The sequence below is a fragment of the Panulirus ornatus genome, chromosome 22, assembly GCF_036320965.1.
Source record: "Panulirus ornatus isolate Po-2019 chromosome 22, ASM3632096v1, whole genome shotgun sequence".
Lineage (NCBI taxonomy): Eukaryota > Metazoa > Arthropoda > Malacostraca > Decapoda > Palinuridae > Panulirus > Panulirus ornatus.
This window is the reverse complement of record NC_092245.1, coordinates 4,916,547-4,932,636: the sequence shown is the minus strand read 5'-3', so window position 1 is coordinate 4,932,636 and position 16,090 is coordinate 4,916,547. Positions and strand designations below refer to the sequence as shown.

Here is a 16,090-nt window from a genome sequence, read left to right as displayed (position 1 = left end):
AAAAACGAGCTGGTAGAGAAGGCCCAGAGCAGGGCAACAGAGATGGTTTCAGAATCAAAAATGTATGTTACAGGGGAAGGCTAAAAGTTGTAAATCTGTCCACCATGGAAGATACAAGAGTGAGGGGTGACCTCAGAACAGCCTTTCAATTTTAAAAACATCAATGATGTGGACAGTGAACAGTTCTTTGAGAGATGTGGACATAACATGAAATTAAGCAAGAAACATGTTAAAAAAAGATGTGAAAAAGTAGTATGAGAGTGGTGGATGAATGGGACCGAATGAATGAGGACATTGTTAATGCTTAAAGCAAACATAAATTCAAGACGTTCTACGGGAATGGTTGAGAGATGGGACCCCACTAGTGTAAAACTCCTTTCCTAGAAGGTACAAGTTAAGTATTAACATATATGCATTTGCTCCCATAGTGTGGTGATTAGCATTACTGACCTTGAGTGTTCAAAGTTGAAAGATGGGGCAAAACGAGTTATAAACTCTCTCCCTTTTACAAAGAAATAGGAAACACGCACACAAACAGTGTAAAAGCAATAGACATAAGTTCAGACTCAAAGAGCTATAATCATGAAAACTTCACTGAACTCAACAGTGTCTCTGGTAACATAAACTGGGAAATGAAGTTCCAGGAACCAGGGCATTGGGGTGGATTGTTCTATGAAATTTGCAGTGGAGTAGGAACATGGGCACCTCAAGCCTCCAATACTGAGAGGTGGCTGAGAAAAAGGGAGGAGTGGTTCATTAAAACATGTCAAGTGATGAAAGAGCTTTGTAATGTGGTGTGCTGGGTAGAACTGCAACCAGTCTGCATATACAAGAGAGCAAAAAATGAGCTTGGCAGAATAAGAGGAATGGAAAACTTTGAAAAAAAAAAGAAAAAGGAGATAATCCAAAACTTATCCATAAAATCATCAAGAATGTACTGTCAGTTAGAGAGTGGCTAAGCAGGCTTCAGAGATTTAGAAAGAAGCATTACAGAAGCAAGGAACTGAATAACATGTTCAAAGGTGTTTTCCCAGTGGAAGATGCATTATCTTATGTGATTCAATGGGAGAACCCAGGAGAAAGGAAAGCCACACACAAACTCCAGCTCAAGCAGTGTATTTGTAACATTCTCATACTACCATCCTTATACATTATGATTATACAGGCCTAAACATATCACATGTGAGTATTTTGAAGGTTTGTTGAATGTGTTAGATGATAGAGTGGCAGATATAGGGTGTTTTGGTTGAGGTGGTGTGCGAAGTGAAAGGGTCAGGGAGAATGATTTGGTAAAGAGAGAAGAGGCAGTGAAAGCTTTGTGGAAGATGAAAGCCGGCAAGGTGGTGGGTTTGGATGATATTGTAGTGGAATTTATTAAAAAAGGGGGTGACTGTGTTCTTGAGAGGTTGGTGAGGATATTCAATGTATGTGTGGCTCATGGTGAAGTGCCTGAGGATTGGCGGAATGCATGCATAGTGCCATTGTACAAAAGCAAAGGGATAAATACGAGTGTTCAAATTACTGAGGTATACGTTTGTTGAGTATTCCTAGGAAATTACATGGGAGGGTATTGATTGAGAGGGTAAAGGCATGTACATAGCCTTAGATTGGGGAAGAGCAGTGCGGTTTCAGAAGTGGTAGAGGATGTGTGGATCAGATGTTTGCTTTGAAGAATGTATGTGAGAAATACTTAAAAAAACAAATGAATTTGTATGTAGCATTGAAATACAAGGAGGGGAAGGTTTCTAGCACCCCGCTCCCGGCCCCTTTAGTCACCATCTATGACACATGAGGAATGCATAGGAAGTATTCTTTCTCCCCAGATGCTTCACATGCCCAGGTTATTTAATGTATGTATGACTTATGGTGAGGTGGCTGAGAACTGGCAGAATGCTTGCATAGTGCCATTTTACAAAGGCAACGGGGATAAGAGTGAGTGCTCAAATTACAGAGGTATAAGTTTGTTGAGTATACCTAGGAAATTATACAGGAGGGTATTGATTGAGAGGGTGAAGGCATGTACAAAGCATCAGATTGGGGAAGAGCAGTGTGGTTTCAGAAGTGGTAGAGGATGTGTGGATCAGGTGTTTGCTTTGAAAATGTATGTGAGAAATACTTGGAAAAGCAAATGGATTTGTATGTGGCATTTATGGATCTGGAGAAGGCATATGATAGAGTTGATAGAGATGCTCTGTCGATGGTATTAAGAATATATGGTGTGGGAGGCAAGTTGTAAGAAGCAGTGAAAAGTTTTTATTGAGGATGTAAGGCATGTGTACGTGTAGGAAGAGAGGAAAGTGATTGGTTCTCAGTGAATGTTGGTTTACGGCAGGGGTGCATGATGTCTCCAAGGTTGTTTAATTTGTTTATGAATGGGGTTGTTAGGAAGGTGAATGCAAGAGTCTTGGAAAGAGGGGCAAGTATGCAGTCTGCTGTGGATGAGAGAGCTTGGGAAGTGAGTCAGTTGTTGTTCACTGATGATACAGCGCTGGTGGCTGATTCGGGTGAGAAACTGCAGAAGTTGGTGACTGAGTTTGGTAAAGTGTGTGAAAGAAGAAAGCTGAGAGTAAATGTGAATAAAAGCAAGGTTATTAGGTAAGGTAGAGTTGAGGGACAAGTCAATTGGGAGGTAAGTTTCAATGGAGAAAAACTGGAGGAAGTGAAGTGTTTTAGATATTTGGGAGTGGATTTGGCAGCGGATGGAACCATGGAAGTGGAGGTGAATCATGGGGTGGGGGAGGGGGCGAAAGTTCTGGGAGCGTTGAAGAATGTGTGGAAGTCGAGAGTGTTATCTTGGAAAGCAAAAATGGGTATGTTTGAAGGAATAGTGGTTCAAACAATGCTATATGGTTGCGAAGCCTGGGCTATAGATAGAGTTGTGTGGAGGAGGGTGGATGTGCTGGAAATGATATGTTTGAGGACATTATGTGGTGTGAGGTGGTTTGATCGAGTAAGTAATGAAAGGGTAAGAGAGATGTGGTAATAAAAAGGGTGTGGTTGAGAGAGCAGAAGAGGATGTTTTGAAATGGTCTGGTCACATGGAGAGAATGAGTGAGGAAAGATTGACAAAGAGGATATATGTGCCAAAGGTGGAGGGAACGAGGAGAAGCAGGAGACCAAATTGGAGGTGGAAAGATGGAGTGAAAAAGATTTTTGAGTGATCAAGGCCTGAACATGCAGGAGGGTGAAAGGCGTGCAAGGAATAGAGTGAATTGGAACAATGTGGTATACTGGGGTCGACGTGCTGTCAATGGATTGAACCAGGGTATGTGAAGCGTCTGGGGTAAACCATGGAATGTTTTGTGGGGCCTGGATGTGGAAAGGGAGCTGTGGTTTCGGTGCATTATACTTGACAGCTAGAGACTGAGTGTGAACGAATGTGGCCTTTGTTGTCCTTTCCTAGTGCTGCCTCACGCACATGCGGGGGGAGGGGTTTTCATTTCATGTGTGGCGGGGTGGAGACAGGAATGAATAAGGGCAGACAGTGTGAATTGTGTGCATGGGTATATATGTATGTGTCTGTGTGTGTATATATATGTGTACATTGAGATGTATAGGTATGTATATTTGTGTGTGGACGTGTATGTATATACATGTGTATGGGGGTGGGTTATTACCACACATCTCTCTTACCCTTACATTACTTACTCGATCAAACCACCTCACACCACACATTGTCCTCAAACATCTCATTTCCAGCACATCCACCCTCCTGCGCACAACTCTATCCATAGCCCATGCCTCGCAGCCATACAACATTGTTGGAACCACTATTCTCTCAAACATACCCATTTTTGCTTTCCGAGATAATGTTCTCAACTTCCACACATCTCTCTTACCCTTACATTACTTACTCGATCAAACCACCTCACACCACACATTGTCCTCAAACATCTCATTTCCAGCACATCCACCCTCCTGCGCACAACTCTATCCATAGCCCATGCCTCGCAGCCATACAACATTGTTGGAACCACTATTCTCTCAAACATACCCATTTTTGCTTTCCGAGATAATGTTCTCAACTTCCACACATTCTTCAAGACTCCCAGGATTTTCGCCCCCTCCCCCACCCTATGATTCACTTCCACTTCCATGGTTCCATCCGCTGCCAGATCCACTCCCAGATATCTAAAACACTTTACTTCCTCCAGTTTTTCTCCATTCAAACTTACCTCCCAATTGACTTGACCCTCAACCCTAGTGTACCTAATAACCTTGCTCTTATTCACATTTACTCTTAACTTTCTTCTTTCGCACACTTTACTAAACTCAGTCACCAGCTTCTGCAGTTTCTCACATGAATCAGCCACCAGTGCTGTATCATCAGCGAACAACAACTGACTCACTTCCCAAGCTCTCTCATCCACAACAGCCTTCATACTTGCCCCTCTTTCCAAAACTCTTGCATTCACCTCCCTAACAACCCCATCCATAAACAAAATTAAACAACCATGGAGACATCACACACCCCTGCCGCAAACCTACATTCACTGAGAACCAATCACTTTCCTCTCTTCCTACACATACACATGCCTTACATCCTCGATAAAAACTTTTCACTTCTTCTAACAACTTGCCTCCCACACCATATATTCTTAATACCTTCCACAGAGCATCTCTATCAACTCTATCATATGCCTTCTCCAGATCCATAAATGCTACATACAAATCCATTTGCTTTTCTAAGTATTTCTCACATACATTCTTCGAAGCAAACACCTGATCCACGCATCCTCTACCACTTCTGAAACCACACTGGTCTTCCCCAATCTGATGCTCTGTACATGCCTTCAACCTCTCAATCAATACCCTCCCATATAATTTACCAGGAATACTCAACAAACTTATACCTCTGTAATTTGAGCACTCACTTTTATCCCCTTTGCCTTTGTACAATGGCACTATGCACGCATTCTGCCAATCCTCAGGCACCTCACCATGAGTCATACATACCTTACCAACCAGTCAACAATACAGTCACCCCCTTTTTTAATAGATTCCACTGCAATACCATCCAAACCTGCTGCCTTGCCGGCTTTCATCTTCCACAAAGCTTTTACTACCTCTTCTCTGTTTACCAAATCATTTTTCCTAACCCTCTCACTTTGCACACCACCTCGACCAAAACACCCTATATCTGCCACTCTATCATCAAACACATTCAACAAACCTTCAAAATACTCACTCCATCTTCTCACATCACCACTACTTGTTATCACCTCTCCATTAGCGCCCTTCACTGAAGTTCCCATTTGCTCCCTTGTCTTACACACTTTATTTACCTCCTTCCAGAACATCTTTTTATTCTCCCTAAAATTTAATGATACTCTCTCACCCCAACTCTCATTTGCCCTCTTTTTCACCTCTTGCACCTTTCTCTCGACCTCCTGTCTCTTTCTTTTATACATCTCCCACTCAATTGCATTTTTTCCCTGCAAAAATCGTCCAAATGCCTCTCTCTTCTCTTTCACTAATAATCTTACTTCTTCATCCCACCACTCACTACCCTTTCTAATCAACCCACCTCCCACTCTTCTCATGCCACAAGCATCTTTTGCGCACTCCATCACTGATTCCCTAAGTACATCCCATTCCTCCCCCACTCCCCTTACTTCCATTGTTCTCACCTTTTTCCATTCTGTACTCAGTCTCTCCTGGTACTTCCTCACACAAGTCTCCTTCCCAAGCTCACTTACTCTCACCACTCTCTTCACCCCAACATTGTCTCTTCTTTTCTGAAAACCCCCACAAATCTTGCTTCCACAAGATAATGATCAGACATCCCTCCAGTTGCACCTCTCAGCACATTAACATCCAAGTCTCTCTTTCGCGCGCCTGTCAATTAACACGTAATCCAATAACGCTCTCTGGCCATCTCTCCTACTTACATACGTATACTTATGTATATCTCGCTTTTTAAACCATATATATATATATATATATATATGTGTGTGTGTGTGTGTGCATGTGTGGGTGTAAATAAAGTGTAATCCAAGTGTAAATGAGGAGGTAAATAAAGTGTGTAAGTCAAAAGAAGAAATGGGAACATTGGCAGGGGGCTAATGGGGAGGTGATAAAAAGTAGTGGTGATGTAAGAAGGAGATGGAGTGAGTATTTTGAAGGTTTGTTAAATGTGTTAGATGATAGAGTGGCAGATATAGGGTGTTTTGGTCGAGGTGGTGTGTGAAGTGAGAGGGTTAGAGACAATGATTTGGTAAACAGAGAAGAGGTAGTAGAAGCTTTGCAGAAGATGAAAGCTGGCAAGGCATCGGATTTGGATGGTATTGCAGTGGAATTTATTATAAAAGGGGGGTGACTGTGTTGTTGACTGGTTGGTAAGGATACCTAATGTATGTATGACTCATGGTGAGGTGCCTGAGGATTGTCAGAATGCATGCATAGTGCCATTGTACAAAGGCAAAGGGGATAAAGGTGAGTGCTCAAATTACAGAGGTATAAGTTTGTTGAGTATTCCTAGGAAATTATATGGGAGGGTATTAATTGAGAGGGTGAAAGCATGTACAGAGCATCAGATTGGGGAAGACCAGTGTGGTTTAAGAAGTGGTAGAGGATGTGTGGATCAGGTATTTGCTTTGAAGAATGTATGTAAGAAATACTCAGAAAAGCAAATGGATTTGTATGTAGCATTTATGGATCTGGAGACGGCATATAATAGAGTTGATAGAGATGCTGTGTGGAAGGTATTAAGAATATATGATGTGGGAGGCAAGTTTTTAGAAGCAGTGAAAAGTTTTTATCGAGGATGTAAGGCATGTGTACGAGTAGGAAGAGAGGAAAGTGACTGGTTCTCACTGAATGTTGGTTTGCGGCAGGGGTGCATGATGTCTCCATGGTTGTTTAATTTGTTTATGGATGGTGTTGTTAGGGAGGTGAATGCAAGACTTTTGGACAGAGGGGCAAGTATGCAGTCTGTTGTGGATGAGAGAGCTTGAGAAGTGAGTCAGTTGTTGTTTGCTGATGATACAGCGCTGGTGGCTGATTCGTGTCAGAAACTGAAGAAGGTGGTGACCGAGTTTGGTAAAGTGTGTGAAAGAAGAAAGCTAAGAGTAAATGTGAATAAGAGAAGGTTATTAGGTACAGTAGGGTTGAGGGACAAGTCAATTGGGAGGTAAGTTTGAATGGAGAAAAACTGGAGGAAGTGAAGTGTTTTAGATATCTGGGAATGGATTTGGCAGCGAATGGAACCATAGAAGTAGAAGTGAGTCACAGGGTGGGGGAGGGTGTGAAAGTTCTGGGAGTGTTGAAGAATGTGTGGAAGGCGAGAACGTTATCTTGGAAGGCAAAAATGGGTATGTTTGAAGGAATAGTGGTTCCAACAATGTTGTATGGTTGCAAAGCATGGGCTATGGATAGAATTGTGCTGAGGAGGGTGGATGTGTTGGAAATGACGTGTCTGAGGACAATATGTGGTGTGAGGTGGTTTCATCAAGTAAGTAATGCAAGGGTAAGAGAGATGTGCGGTAATAAAAAAGAGTGTGGTTGCTGCCTTCATCCATTCCCGTCGCCACCCCGCCACACATGAAATGGCATGCCGCTGCCCTGAGCACGCACGCGAGGTAGCACTAGGAAAAGACAGCAAAGGCCACATTCATTCACACTCAGTCTCTAGCTGTTATATGTAATGACCAAAACCACAGCTCCCTTTCCACATCCAGGCCCCACAAAACTTTCCACGGTTCACCTCACACGCTTCATATGCCCTGGTTCAATCCATTGACAGCATGTCGGCCCCAGTATACCACATCGTTCCTATTCACTCTATTCCTTGCACACCTTTCACCCTCCTGTATGTTCAGGTCCTGATTGCTCAAAATCTTTTTCATTCCAACCTTCCACCTCCAATTTGCTCTCCTGCTTCTCCCTGTTCCCTCCACCTCTGACACATATATCCTCTTTGTCAATCTTTCCTCACCCATTCTCTCCATGTGACCAAACCATCTCAACATGCCCTCTTCTGCTCTCTCAACCACACTCTTTTTATTTCCACACCTCTCTCTTACCCTTTCATTACTTACTCAATCAAATCACCTCACACAACATATTGTCCTTAAACATTTCATTTCCAACACATCCACCCTCCTCCACCAAACCCTATCTATAGCCCATGCCTTGCAACCATGTTATCACCTTCCACACATTCTTTAGCGCTCCCAGAAACTTCACCCCCTCCACCACCCTGTGACTCACTTCCACTTCCATGGTTCCATCTGCTGCTCAGTCCACTCCCAGATATCTAAAACACTTCACTTCCTCCAGTTTTTCTCCATTCAAACTTACCTCCCAATTAACTAGTCCCTCAACTCTACTGAATTTAATAACCTTGCCCTTATTCACATTTACTCTCAGCTTTCTTCTCTCACACACTTTACCAAGCTCGGTCACCAACTTCTGCAGTTTCTCACCTGAATCATGAACAACAAATGAATCACTTCCAAAGCCCTCTCATCTACAACAGACTGTGTACTTGCCCCTCTCTCCAAAACTCTTGCATTCACCTCCATAACAACCCCATCCATAAACAAATTAAACAACCATGGAGACATCACGCATCCCTGCTGCAAACCAACATTCACTGGGAACCAATCACTTTCCTCTCTTCCTACTCATACACATGCTTTACAACCTTAATAAAAACTTTTCACTGCTTCTATCAACTTACCTTTCACACCATATACTCTTGATACCTTTCAGAAAGCATCTCTATCAACCCTATCAATGCCTTCTCCTATAAATGCTACATACAAATCCGTCTGCCTTTCTAAGTGCTTCTCACATACATTCTTCAAAGCAAACACCTGATCCACACATCCTCTACCACTTCTGAAACCACATTGCTCTTTCCAAATCTGATGCTCTGTACATGACTTTACCCCTCTCAAATCAATACCTTCCCATATAATTTCCCAAGAATACTCAACAAACATATACCTCTGCAATTTGATCATTCGCCTTTATCCCCTTTGCCTTTGTACAATGGCACTATACATGCATTCCACCAAACTCAGGCACTTCACAATGACTATACATAAATTGAATATCCTTACCAACTAATTAACAACAATCATCCCCTTTTTACATAAATTCCACTGCAGTATCATCCAAAACCGCTGCCTTGCCAGCTTTCATCTTCCGCAAAGCTTTCACTACTTCTTCTCTGTTTACCAAACCATTCTCCCTGACCCTTTCACTTTGCACACCATCTGGACCAAAACACCCTATATCTGCCACTCTATCATCAAACACATTTAACAAACCTTTAAAATACTCACTCCATCTCCTTCTCACCTCACCACTACTTGTTATTACCTCACCATTTGCCCCCTTCACTGATGCTCCCATTAGTTCTCTTGTCTTATGCACTTTATATACCACCTTCCAAATCATCTCTTTATTCTTCCTTAAAACTTCATGATAATCTCTCACCCCAACTCTCATTTGCCCTCTTTTTCCCCTCTTGCACTTTTCTCTTGACATCCTGCTGCTTTCTTTTATATATCTCCCACTCATTTGCACTACTTCCCTGCAAAAATTGTCCAAATGCCTCTCTCTCCTCTTTCACTAACAATCTTACTTCTTCATCCCACCACTCACTACCCTTTCTAATGTGCCCACCTCCCACCTTTCTCATGCCACAAGCATCTTTTGTGCAAGCCGTCACTGCTTCTCTAAATGCATCCCATTCCTCCCTCACTCCCCTTACGTCATTTGCTCTTACCTTTTGCCATTCTTCACTCAGTCTCTCCTGGTACTTTCTCACACAAGTCTCCTTTCCAAGCTCACTTACTCTCACCACTCTATTTACCCAAACATTCTCTCTTCTTTTCTGAAAACCTCTACAAATCTTCACCTTCGCCTCCACAAGATGATGATCAAACATCCCTCCAGCTTCCCCTCCCAGCACATTAACATCCAAAAGTCTCGCTTTCACAAACTTATGAATTAACACATAATCCAATAATGCTCTCTGGCCATCTCTCCTACTTACATACGTAAACTTATATATATCTCTCTTTTTAAACCAGGTAATCCCAATCACTAGTGCTTTTTAACACACAAATCTATATATATATTCATATTTATTTATTATACTTAATCACTATTTCCAATGTTAATGAGTTGGTGCAAGGAAACAGATGAAGAATGGCCCAACCACTTATATACACACATATATACATAGATGCCCATACACGCACATATACATACATATACATTTCAATGTAGACACAGATACACATACACAGACATATACATATATACACATACACACATTCATATTTGCAAGCCTTCATTTATTCCTGGCACTAACCTACCCCACAGGAAACAGCATTGTGAGGTAGCACGAAGAAAACAGACAAAAAAGGCCTCATTCATTCACACTCAGTCTCTAACTATCATGTGTAATGCACTGAAACCACAGCTCCATATCCATATCCACGTCCCATAGACCTTTCTGTAGTTTACCCCAGGCATTTCACATGCCCTGGTTCAGTCCATTGACTCCACATTGACCCTGGTATACCATATTGTTCCAATTCACTCAATTCCTTGCACACCTCTCACCCTCCTGTATGTTCAGGTCCCGATCACTCAAAATCTTTTTCATCCATCCTTCCACCTCCAGTTCGGTCTCCTGCTTCTCCTTGTCCCTTCCACCTCTGACACATATGTCCTCTTTGTCAGTCTTTCATCATTCATTATCTCCATATGTCTGAACCATTTCAACACACCCTCCACTGCTCTTTCAACCACACTCTTTTTATTTCTACACACATCTCTTATCCTTTTATTACTTGCTCGATGAAACCACCTCACACCACTTATTGTCCTCAAACATTTCATTTCCAACACATCCACCCTCCTCTGTACAATCCTATCTGTAGCTCATGCCTCTCGACCATATAGTATTGTTGGAACTACTATTCCTTCAAACATACCCAGTTTTGCTCTCCAAGATAATGTCCTCTCCTTCCACACACTCTTCATAGCTCCCAGAACTTCATCCCCCCCACCCTGTGACTCACTTCTGCTTCCATGGTTCCACTCTCTGTTAAGTCCACTCCCAGATATCTAAAACACTCCACCGTCTTCCAATTTTTCTTCATTCAAACTTACATCCCAATTAACTTGTCCCTCAGCCCTACTGAACCTAATCACCTTGCTTTTATTCATATTTACTCTCAATTTTCTCTGTTCACACACTTTTCCAAATCACTCACCAACTTTTGCAGTTTCTCACTCAAATCAGCCACTAGAGCTGTATCATCGGTGAACAACAACTGAGTCTCTCATCCCCAGCAGACTGCATACTCGCCCTCTCTCCAAAACTCTTGCATTTTCCTCCCAAACCAACCCATCCATAAACAAACTCAACAACCATAGGGACATCACACACCCCAGCTGCAGACTGACATTCACTGGGAACCAATCACTCTCCTTTCTTCCTACTCGTACACATGCCTTACATCCTAGGTAGAAACTTTTCGCTGCTTCTAACAACTTACCTCCCACACCATATACTCTTAAGACCTTCCACAAATCATCTTTATCGACCCTGTCATAAGCCTTCTCCAAATCCATAAATGCTACATACAAATCCATCTGTTTTCCTAAGTATTTCTCACACACATTCTTCAAAGCAAACACCTGATCCACACATCCTCTACCACTTCTGAAACCACCCTGCTCCTTCCCAATCTGATGCTCTGTACATGCCTTCACCCGCACAATCAATACCCTCCCATATAATTTCCCAGGAATACTCAACAATCTTATTCCCTTTGGCTTTGTACAATGGCACTATGCATGCATTCTGCCAATCCTAAAGCACTTCACCTTGATCCATACATACACTGAATATCTTTACCAACCAATGAACAACACGGTCACTCCTTTCTTAATAAATTCTACTTCAATATCATTCAAACCTTCCGCCTTACCGGATTTCACTTTCTTAACCAAACCATTCTCTCTGACCCCTCTCACTTTGCACAGCACCCTAACCAAAACACCCTATATCTGTCACTCTATCATCAAACACATTCAACAAACCTTCAAAATACTCACTCCATCCCCTTCTCACGTCATCACTGCCTGTTATTACTTCCCCACTTGCCCCCTTCACTGATGTTCCCATTTGTTCTCTTGTCTTATGCGCATTATCTACCTCCTTCCAACACATCTTCTTATTCTCCCTAAAGTATAATGATACTCTCTCACCCCAACTCTCATTTGCCCTCTTTTTCAACCCTTGCACCTTTCTCTTGACCTCCTGCCACTTTCTTTTATACATCTCCCAGTCATTTGCACTCCTTCCTTGCAAGTATTGTCCAAACACCTCCATTTTCTCTTTCATTAACAACTTTACTTCTTCATCCCATCATTCACTACCCTCTCTAATCTGCCCATCTCCCGCCTGTCTCATGCCAATGCATCTTTTGCACATGCCATAACTGCTTCCCTAAATACATCCCATTCCTCACTCCCCTCACATCATTTGCTCTCACCTTTTGCTGTTCTACACTCATTCCCTCCTGGTACTTCCTCACACAAGTCTCCTTTCCAAGCTCACTTACTCTCACCACTCTCTTCTCCCCAACATTCTCTCTTCTTTTTGAAAACCTTTACAAATCTTCTCCTTTACCTCTTAGTGCATTATCATCTAAAAGTCTCTCTTTTACACACCTTTGAATTAACACGTAATCCAATAATGCCCTTTGACCATCTCTCCTACTCACATTTGTATACTTATGTATATCTCTCTTTAAACCAGGTATTCCAATTACCAGTCCTTTTTCAGCACGCTAATCCAAAAGCTCTTCACCAATTCTATTCATAACACTGAATACCCCATGTACACCAATCATGCAACTACCACATTACTAACTTCACATTTACATCACACATCACTAAAACCTGGTCTTGTGCATCAAAGCTGCTGACACACTCACTCAGCTGCTCCCAAAACACTTGCCTCTCATGATTCTTTTAATGACGAGGTGCATAGGCATCAATAATCACCCATCTCTCTCCATCCACTTTAGTTTTACCCGACATCATTCTAGAACTCACTTTCTTACACTCTATCACATACTCCAACAACTCGTGCTTCAGGGGTAGTGCTTACTCCTCCTTAGCTCTTGTCCTTTCACCAACCCCTGACTTTACTCCCAAGACTTTCCCAAACCACTCTTCCCCTTTTACCCTTGAGTTTGATTTCACTCAGAGCCAGAACATCCAGGTTTCTTTCCTCAAACATACTGCCTGTCTCTCCTTTTTTCTCATCTTGGTTACATTCACACACACTCAGACACCCCAATCTGAGCCTTGGAGGAGGATGAGTACTCCCTGCTTGACTCCTTCTATTTCCCCTTTTAGAAATGGAAATACAAAGAACAGGAGGTTTCCTGCCGCCCGCTCCCACCCCATTTAGTTGCCTTGTATGACATCGGGAATATGTGGGAAGTATTCTATCTCCCCTATCCCTAGGAATAGCCTGAGCCAGGTACTCATTTCATCGACCAACCTCGAGAGGTGGATGAACAGCTGGGTTGATTGTCGACTGACTGCTGCAACCAAGATTAGAATCTGTGCGCTTGAACCTGGGCAGCCCGTGAATGCATTATGGTCAGGATTGCTAACTGCTACACCACGGGAATCCATATGCTTCTCAGGCTTGGTCACTATACCTACAGAAGCAGAAAGAGTTCATAGAGAAGGTCCAGAGGAGAGATAGTATCAGAATTAAGAGAGCCAAGCTGCAGGGAAAGGCTGGAGGCTTGAGATTTACCTACCTTGTAAGAGAGAAGACTAATGGGTGACCTGATCATAACCCTTGAGTTTGAAAAATAGCCAACAAAGCGGATACGGGAAAGTTCTATGAGAGATGAAGGGGAAGAGCAGCCATGGGACATAACATGAAATGAAGAAACTTGTAAATATGGATGTAAAGAAATACTTATAGTGAAGGAGAGGTGGAAAAATGGAAGATTGACTGAGGACATGATTGATTTAGACAGCCGACCTAAACTGAAGATGTTTTATGATCATGGAAAGTGTTCAAGGGATGGGATCCTACATGTGTAAAACTCCCTTCCCTGTATAGTACAAATAGGCAATTACAGATAGGTATAGGTGATTTCATTTATAAAGATAAAGGCTGGGAAAGTTGGATTCTCACTAAGGCAGAGTCATAGAAATGAGTTCAAGAGATTTCGTATCTAGCATGTCAATGAGTATGCTCCAACCAGAGGGACTGATATACCATCATTACTAGATCTGACCTTCACACAGTAGTATGTAAATTTAGCATATCATATATAATGCATCAACCGAAAGTGATCACGTATTATTGAGTTTGTTACATGGTAAATGAGGATGCTAAAAGAGCAGAGATGAGACTAGACTCAAAAGGGAAATATAGTTGTGGAAACAAAAAAAATGAATAATATCAGTGTAACAAAATCGAGAAATGGAGTTCAGTAGCAAGAACCAGGGCACTCAGACCAAAGTATTGTAGAAGATGTAAGGATATGTGAGGAACTGAACAACAAGTTCAGAAGTGTTTTCACAGTGTAAGGCACTATACCCCCTTCACCAGTAGGGTGGAATGTGGTCTCGAAAAGCACTTATCAAGAAAAAAGAAAAACACAGAGTATTGAAGAGTATTGACTTATATAAAGCTCCTGATCCTGATGAAATTTCTCCATAAGCTCTGATATGTGCAGATACGCCTGATAGATTACTTGAAAGTTTCAAAGGAGTGGAAGAAGGCAATCATCACACCTGTTTATAAGAAATGCGACTGGAGATGATGCACTGGACTACAGAATGGTCTCCCTAATGTGAATGTAAGGTACTGGGAAAAATAATCAGGAGCAAGTGGGTGATTTCCTGCAAATAAGAAACTACCTAAGTTAGAGATAACACAGTCTCAGGGACAGATTTCTATGAAAGAGTGATCTCTGTTTTACACAAAAGAGAATGCTGGGTGGATTGTCTGTAACTGAAATGTCAGAAAACATCTGACTATTTACTATACAGGAGGCTAGTAAAGAAGCTGGATCTTTGGGCAGGAATAAGGAGACTCCTCTGATAACTGAAATAAAGTACCTTTGGGAAGGTGAATAAAGTACAAATGTAAGAGGAATATTTTCATGATGGGTTGACATTATCAGTGATGTGTCACAGGGCTCTGTTCTAGAACCAATTCTCTTCCTGTGAATGACTTGTCTAAGGGATTTTTTTCCTAACTGAATATGTTTGTGGATGATGCTAAGGTCATAAGGGAAATGAAAAGCATGGAGGATTGCCTAAGTTTACAAGGAGATCTAGGTAAACTCCAGGACTGGTGTAGTACTTGGCTGATTAAGTTCAACCTGTGTAAATGTAAAGTAATGAGGATGGGATACAGTAAAAGAAGGTCTCGATATGAATATCATCCTGTCGGAAATAAAGAGCAGGAATATATTTGTGAGAGAATCTTAGGAGTTGACATGTCCTTAACCTGTCGCCATAGTTCCACCTAAGGATGATAGTTCATCTAGAGACAAACTGTCATTTGGCAAATATTAGAAAAGCATGCCAAAATAAGAATATGCTTCTCAAGTTTGTTTACTACACTTAAAGAGGCACTAAGGTCCAGAGGAGGGCAACAAAGATGGTACCAGAATTATGAGAGCTAAGTAGCAGGGAAAGGCTAGAGGTCTGATTTGTTCACCACAGCAGATAGAAGAATAAGGGTAACTTAATCAGAACCTTTGGGTTTTAAATCAGCATGATGACATAAAAAGAAAAGACTTCTTCAAATGCTGCAAGGATAGAGTAACTATCAGACACAGCATGAAATTAAGCAAGAAACTTCTTAGAAGTAAAGAAGTCCTTTTCAGGTATAAGAGTGGAGGATGAATGGAACATGCTGAGTTATGAGATGGCATATGTGGAAAGCATACAGAATTGTAAATATTTGTATAATACAAAATTTAAGAAATAGGGCCCCATGAGTGTAGAACCCCTTCCCCTTACACTACAAATAGGTAATTACACATAAACCATGGGCCTCTTTGGTGTA

At 41.8% G+C, this 16,090-nt stretch overlaps 1 protein-coding gene across 2 annotated transcripts in view; it reads left to right on the top strand.

The window, feature by feature from the left end:
• LOC139756507 (3-oxoacyl-[acyl-carrier-protein] reductase FabG-like) overlaps nt 1-16,090 on the top strand; it is a 48,146-nt gene that overhangs the window by 28,175 nt on the left and 3,881 nt on the right. The window lies entirely within an intron of this gene.